Below are 10300 nucleotides of genomic sequence, written 5' to 3' on the forward strand. Positions count from 1 at the left end.
CGCGCTCCTAGGAAGAAGAGGGGAGTGTAAGAGATATTAGAGAGAGGTTCTATAGGAAGTATTGTATCTAGCTGCTGCGTCCTCTGGTTTACAGGAACAAGTCCTGATGTAGAAAGATTTAGGAAGTGAGTGGCCAGTGGTTGGTCGCGCTGCTCTTTTTTGTGTATCAATAGATCATTAGATCATTATATACGTAACAACAAATGTTCACTATTTTAGAGACATTTATTATACATAAAAACAGTAAAGTTTAAGAATTCATCGGTATAAAATTGGATGAATTGCAACCATTCATGTGTGGGGCGGCTTCTCAGCCAAGGGAATCGGCTCTCTCACAGTCTTGCCTAAAAATACATCCATGAATAAAGAATGGGACCAGTGGGGCAGATTTACTTACCCGGTCCGTTCGCGATCCAGCGCCGCGTTCTCTGCGGTGGATTCGGGTCCGGCCGGGATTCACAAAGGCAGTTCCTCCGCCGTCCACCAGGTGGCGCTGCTGCGCTGAAGTTCCCCGGAGGCGCGCTGGAATGCCCTGAAATTCACCGGCCTATACCTGGTGAAGGTAAGTGTAATTTTCGCGACACATTTTTTGTCTTAAATGCGGCGGTTTTTCCGAATCCGTCGGGTTTTCGTTCGGCCACGTCCCCCGATTTCCATCTCGTGCATGCCAGCGCCGATGCGCCACAATCCGATCGCGAGCGCCAAAAAACCTGGGGCAATTCAGGGAAAAACGGCACAAATCGGAAATATTCGGGTAACACGTCGGGAAACCGCGAATCGGGCCCTTAGTAAATGACCCCCAGAATGTCCTCCAAGAGCAGTTGGGTGATCAGCAATGCCTTTTCCAGCATGATGGAGCACCTTGCCATAATGCAAAGGGAACAAAACATAGAGATTTTGGGTCCATGGCCTGGAAATGCAAGCATTGATAGTGCAAGAATGGATTGGTATCAGTCAGGATCTGGTCCAGAAGGTGATTGAGAGCTGCCAGGGAGAATTGCAGAGGTCCTGAAGAAGAAGGGTCAAATACTGACTTGGTCAAACTCATTCTGTCAATAAAAGCTTTTGTTCCTCATAATATGATTGCACTTGTATTTGTGTCGTTCTCAAAACTTTTGGCCATGACTGTAATACCAGGTAATATTTATATTGCCAGAAAGTGGCATTATCAGACATTTTGTATCAGACATTTTGTATCAGACATTTTTTCTTAGGCTTCACTAGTTGCTCATTTATACAAATATAATAAAACATGATTTTCCATGCAGTCATTTATCTGTTGAATAATGTAATAGCTGTTATATTATATAGCAAATTCGTCAAGTTACGATTTTTAAGGGGTTAATTTGCAATGTCTCCATAAAACAGCATCTCTCTAGCACAATCCGGCCTTGCGATATTCGGATCAATATGGGTCAATGTGTCCAGCAGCTGTTATGGCCAGGAGCCGCCTCTGGCCTTGAGTTGCCAATCATGTCATGTAGTGCAGTGTATTAGCATCTTCCCTATGGCTACTAACGCGGATTACCCTAAAAGCTCCTATACCCTAAGAGGTGGGGAACTCCCCCCAAGACACAAGGACGTCATGGTGCAGCCAATATATGAGTGTGTATGGACACATTGGGATTTATGGAAGAATAAACCAGTAGAATCAATGCATCTTCCAATCATTTATACTTCATAAAAAGTTATTGCAGACAGTAAGCTGGTTACAGAGACCTCAAGTTTATAATATAATATTATATAATGTCAAATAATGAAATAAACCTACATACTGATCTCTGGGACTTTGAGTGGATTAGAGTTCATCGTGACATCACTGAGTGTATTATCCCTGTACTGTGACATCACTGTGTGTACTATCCCTGTTCTGTGACATCACTGTGTGTATTATCCCTGTACTGTGACATCGCTGTGTGTATTATCCCTGTACTGTGACATCACTGTGTGTATTATCCCTGTTCTGTGACATCACTGTGTGTATTATCCCTGTACTGTGACATCGCTGTGTGTATTATCCCTGTACTGTGACATCACTGTGTGCATTATCCCTGTACTGTGACATCACTGTGTGTATTATCTCTGTACTGTGACATCACTGTGTGCATTATCCCTGTACTGTGACATCACTGTGTGCATTATCCCTGTACTGTGACATCACTGTGTGTATTATCCCTGTACTGTGACATCACTGTGTGCATTATCCCTGTACTGTGACATCACTGTGTGCATTATCCCTGTACTGTGACATCACTGTGTGCATTATCCCTGTACTGTGACATCACTGTGTGTATTATCCCTGTACTGTGACATCACTGTGTGTATTATCTCTGTACTGTGACATCACTGTGTATATTATCCCTGTACTGTGACATCACTGTGTGTATTATCCCTGTACTGTGACATCACTGTGTGCATTATCCATGTACTAAAACTAAGAAATTACCTTTCACATTTCCATTGTCTCTAGATGTTTGTGTCTTAAGCTCCATTACCTGTATATTCCTTCTGTCATTGTTCTGATCAATAAAGATTTATCATTCGTATCTTTTTGCCTCTGATAACACAAATCTACTTGTAAGGAGCAAAATCCACTGAAAAAATAATTGCAAAACTTGTAGGAATTAGCCACATCTCTAATGGCCATATAAAAAAAGGACTGAAAATAAGAATTTCCAACAAGTGGAAAAATCAATCACAGAGAAACAAGAAACAAAGGCCGAGAGGAAAGGAACATGACGAGCTCTGGTATAATGAGTGACAGGAGGATGTGACATGACTGCTGCCATTACCCATCAAACTATTTGCAACTAACCTCCCATTGAAAATATTAATTTTCACTGCCCATGACAGATGGAGAATTTGATTTAATACTGAACATGGGAGCAGCCGCACGACCCAAGTGTTACAGGACCAGTCACAGTAATGAATTTCTGGTCAAATGTGAACCCGATCAATATTTCATATAATGTGGACATTTTAGCTCTGTAGTCAGCAATCTCAAGCCCTGATTCAAGAAACTTTGGCAGTGGGTGACGGGCAAAGGGTTTTGGTCAATCATTTTATTTGTAGGTTTCTCACCCGTTGAGCTTACTGGTGGTAGAGAGTCCTCATAAGACTGCTCGTACAGTCTAGGGCAGGGGTGCCGAACCTATGGCACCGGAGCTAGAGGTGGCACTCAGAGCCCTCTATACGGGCACCTTGCCATCACCCCTGGGCAGGGTTCACCAGTCAGGACGCAAGGCCTCTTGCAGTCCCAGGCAGCCCCGGACCCTAGAAGGAAGCTACAATGATAATCCAAACAACTTCTCCCTCTTTCTACTGTATTGGTGTCCTCAGGTGCCTATACAATTTAAACCCCTGAAAGAGCAGGGAGTAATGAGTCACTGCTTAAATTGTCGCATTGGCCCTTTGCGAAAAATATGTGGGTTTTGGTTGTAGTTTGGGCACTCGGTGTCTAAAAGGTTTGCCATCACTAGTCTAGGAGATGGGGAGACTTGCAGCAGGGGCGTGAATACATTAAAGCCGTGAGGAACTCGGGCACCGCCGGCTTGAGCTCCTCCGCCTGTTATTATTTCATAAATAAAGATGCCAGAAAACATGTTAAAAATGGTCCCTCCATCCCCTAGACTGAATGAGCAGCCTAATGAGGACACCGCCAGTAAACTGCTGGTAGATATCCTTTAAGGATGGATTGGAGGGGCGTTAGATGTTCAGCTAGGAGACAACAGAGAAGAAGGTTGCAGTAGTCCAAGCTGGAGATGATGAGGACATGGACTAGCAATTTTGTAGATACTGGGTTAAGGAAGGGTCGGCTGCAAGATAAGTTCTTCAGATGGAGGCACCAGGTTGATGTAAGGGCCTGTAGGTGAGGCTTAAAGGATAAGACAGGGTCAGTGTAAAATCCAAGGGTGCGGGCGGAGCCTCTCTAAGCAGACACATTATGATATCTAGTTCTGTGGGGTGACAATGTGGTTACATTATCAGGGTACAGGTGTATATGCACTTTCATCTGGCTACTGACATTGTACTAACACACTGACACATAGGGGGAGATTTATCATTAGTTCTATGGAGCTTTTTGGCATATAATTGTCGCAGATTTTGCACAAACATCATTTTTGTGTGTTTTCTTAGCGAGAAAAATACACAAGTCACGCAATGGCGGAAAAAATACACCCCAGAGTGTGCAACATTTATCAACTGAGGATTTTCAAAAGAACACAAATTTAATCGCAAAACTATACCACATAGGAGGTGCTGTATGTGGGTCCTTATAGGGGATATTTATAGGTATATTGATATTTATATGATATTTATATTTATAGAATAAGTTTTTGCTCAATTTTATGTTTGAGGTATCTGAGAATTTCCTGTGCAAAAAACATTGCAAAAAGGCAGAAATTGAGCAGATGTTACACATACGTGCGACTGTTGCAGCCTATTCGCATAGAGCAGACACTGCTGATACTCACATCAGAAGGCATATAACACTGCACATACACCGGACTATAAATCCAACTGGTGGAAACCTGCCTAACACATAGACCACTTCTAAAAATCCTGCCTAATAATAAATCTCCCCCATAGAGAGAGAGCAATGAGACAGATCAGAGATGCATGAGATGATTACACAGAGGCTGATAAACCATTACACTGTTACACTGTGAGCTCTACTACATCTCATAGATATGTGCCTGCCTCCCCCTTCCCCCGGATCACTTATCTCCTTGTAGTATGTTACACTGTGAGCTCTGCTACATCTCACAGATATGTGCCTGCCTCCCCCTTCCCCCGGATCACTTATCTCCTTGTAGTTTGCAGCCTCTCTCTCTGCTCACGATGTGCTGACAGGAAGCGATCAGTCAATGTCTCTGAGCTCCATGCCGGGGGCGGGGCTACAGTACACACAGCAGAGAGAGAGACAGAAATCTCATTTGCATGATCACACACAGAAATCCAATATGGTGCCTGACCATAAGTCATAAGTTACAGGGTCGTGTCTAGGGGAAACTGAAATTGTGTACAGCAGGACTAATAGAGACAGGTTCGACTTATCTCTGTGAAATGCTGCATTTTTGTTAATAACAGTGAATTAGAGAATGTTATTTTGTTATCCTAAGTACAAATAAGAAACTTATTTTCGTGGAAATAGCCCTTTAAGCTTTGACACATTCCATTTAACTGTGTCAAAGCTTAATGGTGACAATTACTAAAACTTGTCTCTATTTGAGGTGCCTGTATCTTCCTCCATCCCACAAACAGCGGCAGTATAACAAGGTATGTGACCTCAGCCTGCTTCTCATGTGCCGCCTTTCTAAAAAAAAAAGGCTAATTTTCTAAATTGTGTAATGGATAAAGTAAAGAACTGGGACAGATTTTCTGAGAAAAGCATTAAGTGATATCGATTAAGCAACATAGATGTCATCCTGCATTCGCGTTATAGAAGTAATTAGGGTTCGAGAAACAAAGCGGGCAGAAGCTCATGTCACAAGCTCTTACATGGAAGAGAAATCAGTCAGATACAGTACATTCATCTGTAACGTATCACTTGTGACTAGACTACAAATCGTATAGATGTATATACTATATGGGGGAGATTTATCATAAGTCACTTAGAGCAGAACTGTTCTAATTGCCCATGGCAACCAATCAGAGCTCTGCTTTCATTTTCCCTGTGACACCCTCTTCCTGTCTCCATCGAGTTTCTATGTATACTGACTCCTCAGTGAACTTCTGTCCATCTTGCTAGAAAGCCTGAATTCAGCAGAGAATTTATCAGGAAGGGAATGAATAGAAGAAAAGCTAAGACTGTGCTTCTCCTGTGATAACACTCTATTTTCTTATTTTCTGTATCCTGCAAAGTTTGTAAAAGGGTGATCCACAATAATGTGTATTCTCTGATCTGTTATAAATATCCATGTTGGTTGTGAAATCTGTGCCAGCATTGTCCTTGTTCGACAGTGTGAACACCGGTCTATTACGCCCTAGCACCACACCCAGTAATCTCCTTTTTGGTTTACTAACAGTAAACCTGCAGTGATTAACAGAATCCTTGTCCTATCAGCGCTTGAACCCTGATTCTGACATCACATAAAGGCCCTGGAAATCTATCCGATCAGTTTTTCTTATAGTTCACACTTGACCGAGACTGTGTGTATTCTGTCTGCTTATATCTGGTTTCTTCTGTCACCTTGGTTTGTCTTCCTGATTATCCTTTGTCTATCAATTTGGTACTCTCCGTTTTTTAGCTTGGCTCTGTCTACTCTTCTTACTCATTTGTTTGTCTTGTCCTCGTCTGTTGTTATCACTTAGTGTTCGACAGGAACTACTAAGGGTGGCTTTGAGTAAGTAGGCAGAGTGGGTTGAGTTTTAAGGGCTCACAGCTTGTGTCTATGTTTCTGTTCCCAGTCTACCCCTTACACCAATCTTCTTACTGGCTGGTTTGTGAGTTACCGCCTCATTCTGGTCCTCAGCTGTGTCATGTGACTAGAAATCAGGCTCTCCGACTGACAAAGAATCTTACAAGGATCTTATTATCTAAAATAATCTCTCTATCATGTTGGTCACTGTTTAAATAGATAAAAGTCCTCAGTGGTTGATACTTTTTGTGTTGATGACAATTGCCAGCTTCTGAGCTACTCTGGTCCTTCATCAGGCAGTGGGTATAAGACAAGATAAAAAATAAGAAAGGAGAAGCGTCAACACAGTAAATGTTGTAACATTTGAGGAGTGTAATGGTTTTATTGTCCCTTGATAGAGATCTGGCCCACGGCTGTGATGACCCCTCAAGGATCTCATAGGAATCAGTAGAGAAGCCGATTTTCTGTCCTGTCGGGACTCTATGTTGATTGGAGAGTGATCACTAAAGCTGACAACCAGGAGGTAACGGATGCCTCACAAATATGGCCGCTTTTAAGAACATTACCTACCTGCTTTCTTCTCTGACTGTAGTTCAGGGGCATTGGATGCATTCAGCTGAGTGGTGGGGGTGCCACACATTAACTACTATTGACCTTTCCTATAAATAGGTCTTTAGAAGAACCTCCTCAGTCTATATCATCTATTATGGTAGACAGTATTTATTCTCCATGCTGTTATAGAGGTATTCCACTTATCCAATAGGATAGCTCCAAGACTTCCACAAAAATATTGTTTATTCCGATTTTTTTTTCATTTTACTTTTTCACTATCATAATGTTAATGTTCCTTCATCCCACTGAGGAGTTGGACGAGGCATCGGCTCTTGTTCTGTATTCCAGTCACCGGCGGTAACACTATTATTACTGAGACATTTTATACCTAATAGGAAATCAGTAACTCTGAGCCGTCTCCCACTCCTTCACCTATTCTCTGACAACCAGAATGTCAGCTGTCACTGGCAGGAGAACACAATACACTTTAATCATTGCCTGATGGAGTTGAGGAACTGCGGCTAAACTTTTATTATGTCATAATGAACGCAATTCCCTATCTGTTCTCTTTTCCTCAAACTCTAAAGCAACTGAAGAAGTAAATACTGAAACCCCAAATCCTCAAAACGAATTGTGGAATGATAAGTCATTCATATAACCAGGTATTTTATAGCCACAATCTTCCCTCTTCCCCAAACATTGACGTAAAAGAAACACCTCCCTCTATGTAAATGCCTGTATATAGATATGTGTCTTTTCAAGGTTGATCATCACACAAAATTGGACACCGAGTTCCGGCCATTTTAAAAATTCAAACAGCTACAGCACCTTGCGAAATTATACGGCCCCCCTGAACTTTTCTAAGTACCTTCAGGCTTTAAACATAAAGATATAAAATTGTAATTTTTTTGGTGAAGAATCAACCACAAGTGGGACACAATTGTGAAGTGGAATGAAATTTATTGAATATCTTAAACTTTTGTAAAAAATAATAAACTAAAAAGTGGGGCGTGCAATATTATTTGGCCCCTTTACTTTCAGTGCAGCAAACTCCCTCCAGAAGTTTAGTTAATATCTCTGAATGATCCAATGTCCTAAATGACTGATGATGACAGATATAATCCACCTTTGTGTAATCAGGTCTCTGTATAAATACACCTGCTCTGTGATAGTCTCAGGGTTCTGCATCATGAAGACCAAGGAACACACCAGGCAGGTCCGTGATGCTGTGGTGGAGAAGATTTGGATACAAAAAGATTTCACAAACTTTAAAAATCCCAAGAAGCCTGTGCAAGTGATCATATTGTATTAGAAGGAGTATCAGATCACTGCAAATCTACCAAGACCTGGCCAACCCTCTAAACTTTCATCTCAAACAAGGAGAAGACTGATCGGAGATTCATCAAGAGGCCCATGATCCCTCTGGATGAACTGCAGAGATCTATAGCTGAGGTGGGAGAGTCTGTCCATAGGACGACAATCAGTTGTACACAGCATAAATCTGCACTTAATGGCAAGAAGAAAACCATTTCTCAAAGATATCCACAAAAAATCTTGTTTAAAGGTTGCCACAAGCCACCGGGGAGCAACCAAACATGCGGAAGAAGGTGCTCTGGTCCGATGAAACCAAAATCCAACTTGTCAATTTCTGAGGGAGGGATTTTACATAAAATGGTAGGGGTGTGGTTTAAAGAGAAGGGGGTGGGACCTTTAAATTTATTTAAATTTGCACAAATTTGACAAAAACTGTGTCTGTCTCTGCCAGCTCCTAGATAGTTTATAATTATGTTTCTGGTATGGCGAATGTTGCTCATCTCAATGGATTAGTCAGGATTCTCTCCTCCGTAGGGTAAATTGTCAAACTCGATAAATCTCAGCTGACTTACATCTTACATCACATGTAAATCCATGAGATATTTATTAGAAATCTTCTGTCATCTATGGAGGCCGCCACACTGTCCATCCTTCTTTATAAGATGAGGATAATCCCTGGAGTTTTCGTGGCTGTGAGTCAATGTTAATTATTTAGGAAGAAACAAGTCCTCCAAGGCTCCGACAGCTTATGACAGATAATGATACAATAATGTGTAACCCCTCCCCTATGGATTATGCTTCTGTGTACGGCCTAATATTTAAGACAATATTTAAGTATTGATATACATGTCACCAATTTAATCTTAGAGATGAGGGTGGAATCGATCCTTTACACCTCTCGTCTCATTTCTTAAATATTCGAGCCTTGCTACAATTGATTTTGTACTAGATTTATGTTCTCTTGTCAGCTTAAATATTTAAAATGTCAATTTTAAAGAGTCCTATTAATGATTTTCACATCCTGTAATTTTTTTTTTCCCTAGATGATTATTACTGGTCTTGTCTATGTAATGGAGACAGAAAATTTTTTACATTTTTTTTTAAAGGAAAGAAGAGAAGAAAATCTTACTAACCTTTAGACACTTTTACATAAATCAATAGTATAGTGTGAATACATAAGGAATAACACTATTTCTGGCCTTATTTTTTCCTTGGTTTCTGTATTTTTTAGCAGTTTTCTCCTCGGCAGGCTTTATCTCCTGGTCTCAGTTGGTGGGTGGAGACCCGCTGCTGTGATGTCTCCCATATACTTCATGCACCACGTAGAGGAGAATCTGTTACATTAAAGGGGTCGTCCACTTTCAGCAAATATTTGGTTTCTGTAAGGAAAAGTTATACGATTTTCCAATTCAGGCGGTCCCCTACTTAAGAACACCCAACTTACAGTCATCTTACAACCATCTTATACTAATGTGAATGAAGCACCTGGGGTTAGATACAAATGTCGTATTATTTTATGTCTGTGCTTGTCTCTCCTTTAACCCTATTGCTTCTTTATCACACCACTAACATCTATAGACTTTAGTTGTGAGATGTAATCTGACGCTTCTGTAAACTACAATCTGTATTCGGAGAGAACAATAGCATAAGAGGAAGTGCGGAAAGGAATCGGAATAATGAAAAAAGAGACACTATCTTAAAGTTTCTTAAAAGTTTTTGACCATTTAAGTTCCTCACATACTTGTTTGCTAAATCAGTTTTAAAGGGGTGATCATATGGCCACTTCTAATAAACTTTAACAGAGTAAGTATATGACATAAATAGGGTCACCACCATTAGGCTTATGTTGCTATGCACACACCCCTCCAACCACTGATATGGGAGTTGTTATGGCAGAGGTGGGGCAGCCACTAATGACTACATGGCCACCTGCATCCCGAGTGGCAGCAGGACATGGGACATCATATGAATTACTGAGTCCTGCATGGGGACCAGGTGACCTGTGGCCCCAGGCAAACTTGAAATGTGGTACTTCAAAATTTCATCGTCATCGTGGTCTTACGTTTTGGGCA

The sequence above is a fragment of the Engystomops pustulosus genome, chromosome 1, assembly GCF_040894005.1.
Source record: "Engystomops pustulosus chromosome 1, aEngPut4.maternal, whole genome shotgun sequence".
In the NCBI taxonomy this organism is placed as follows: Eukaryota; Metazoa; Chordata; class Amphibia; order Anura; family Leptodactylidae; genus Engystomops; species Engystomops pustulosus.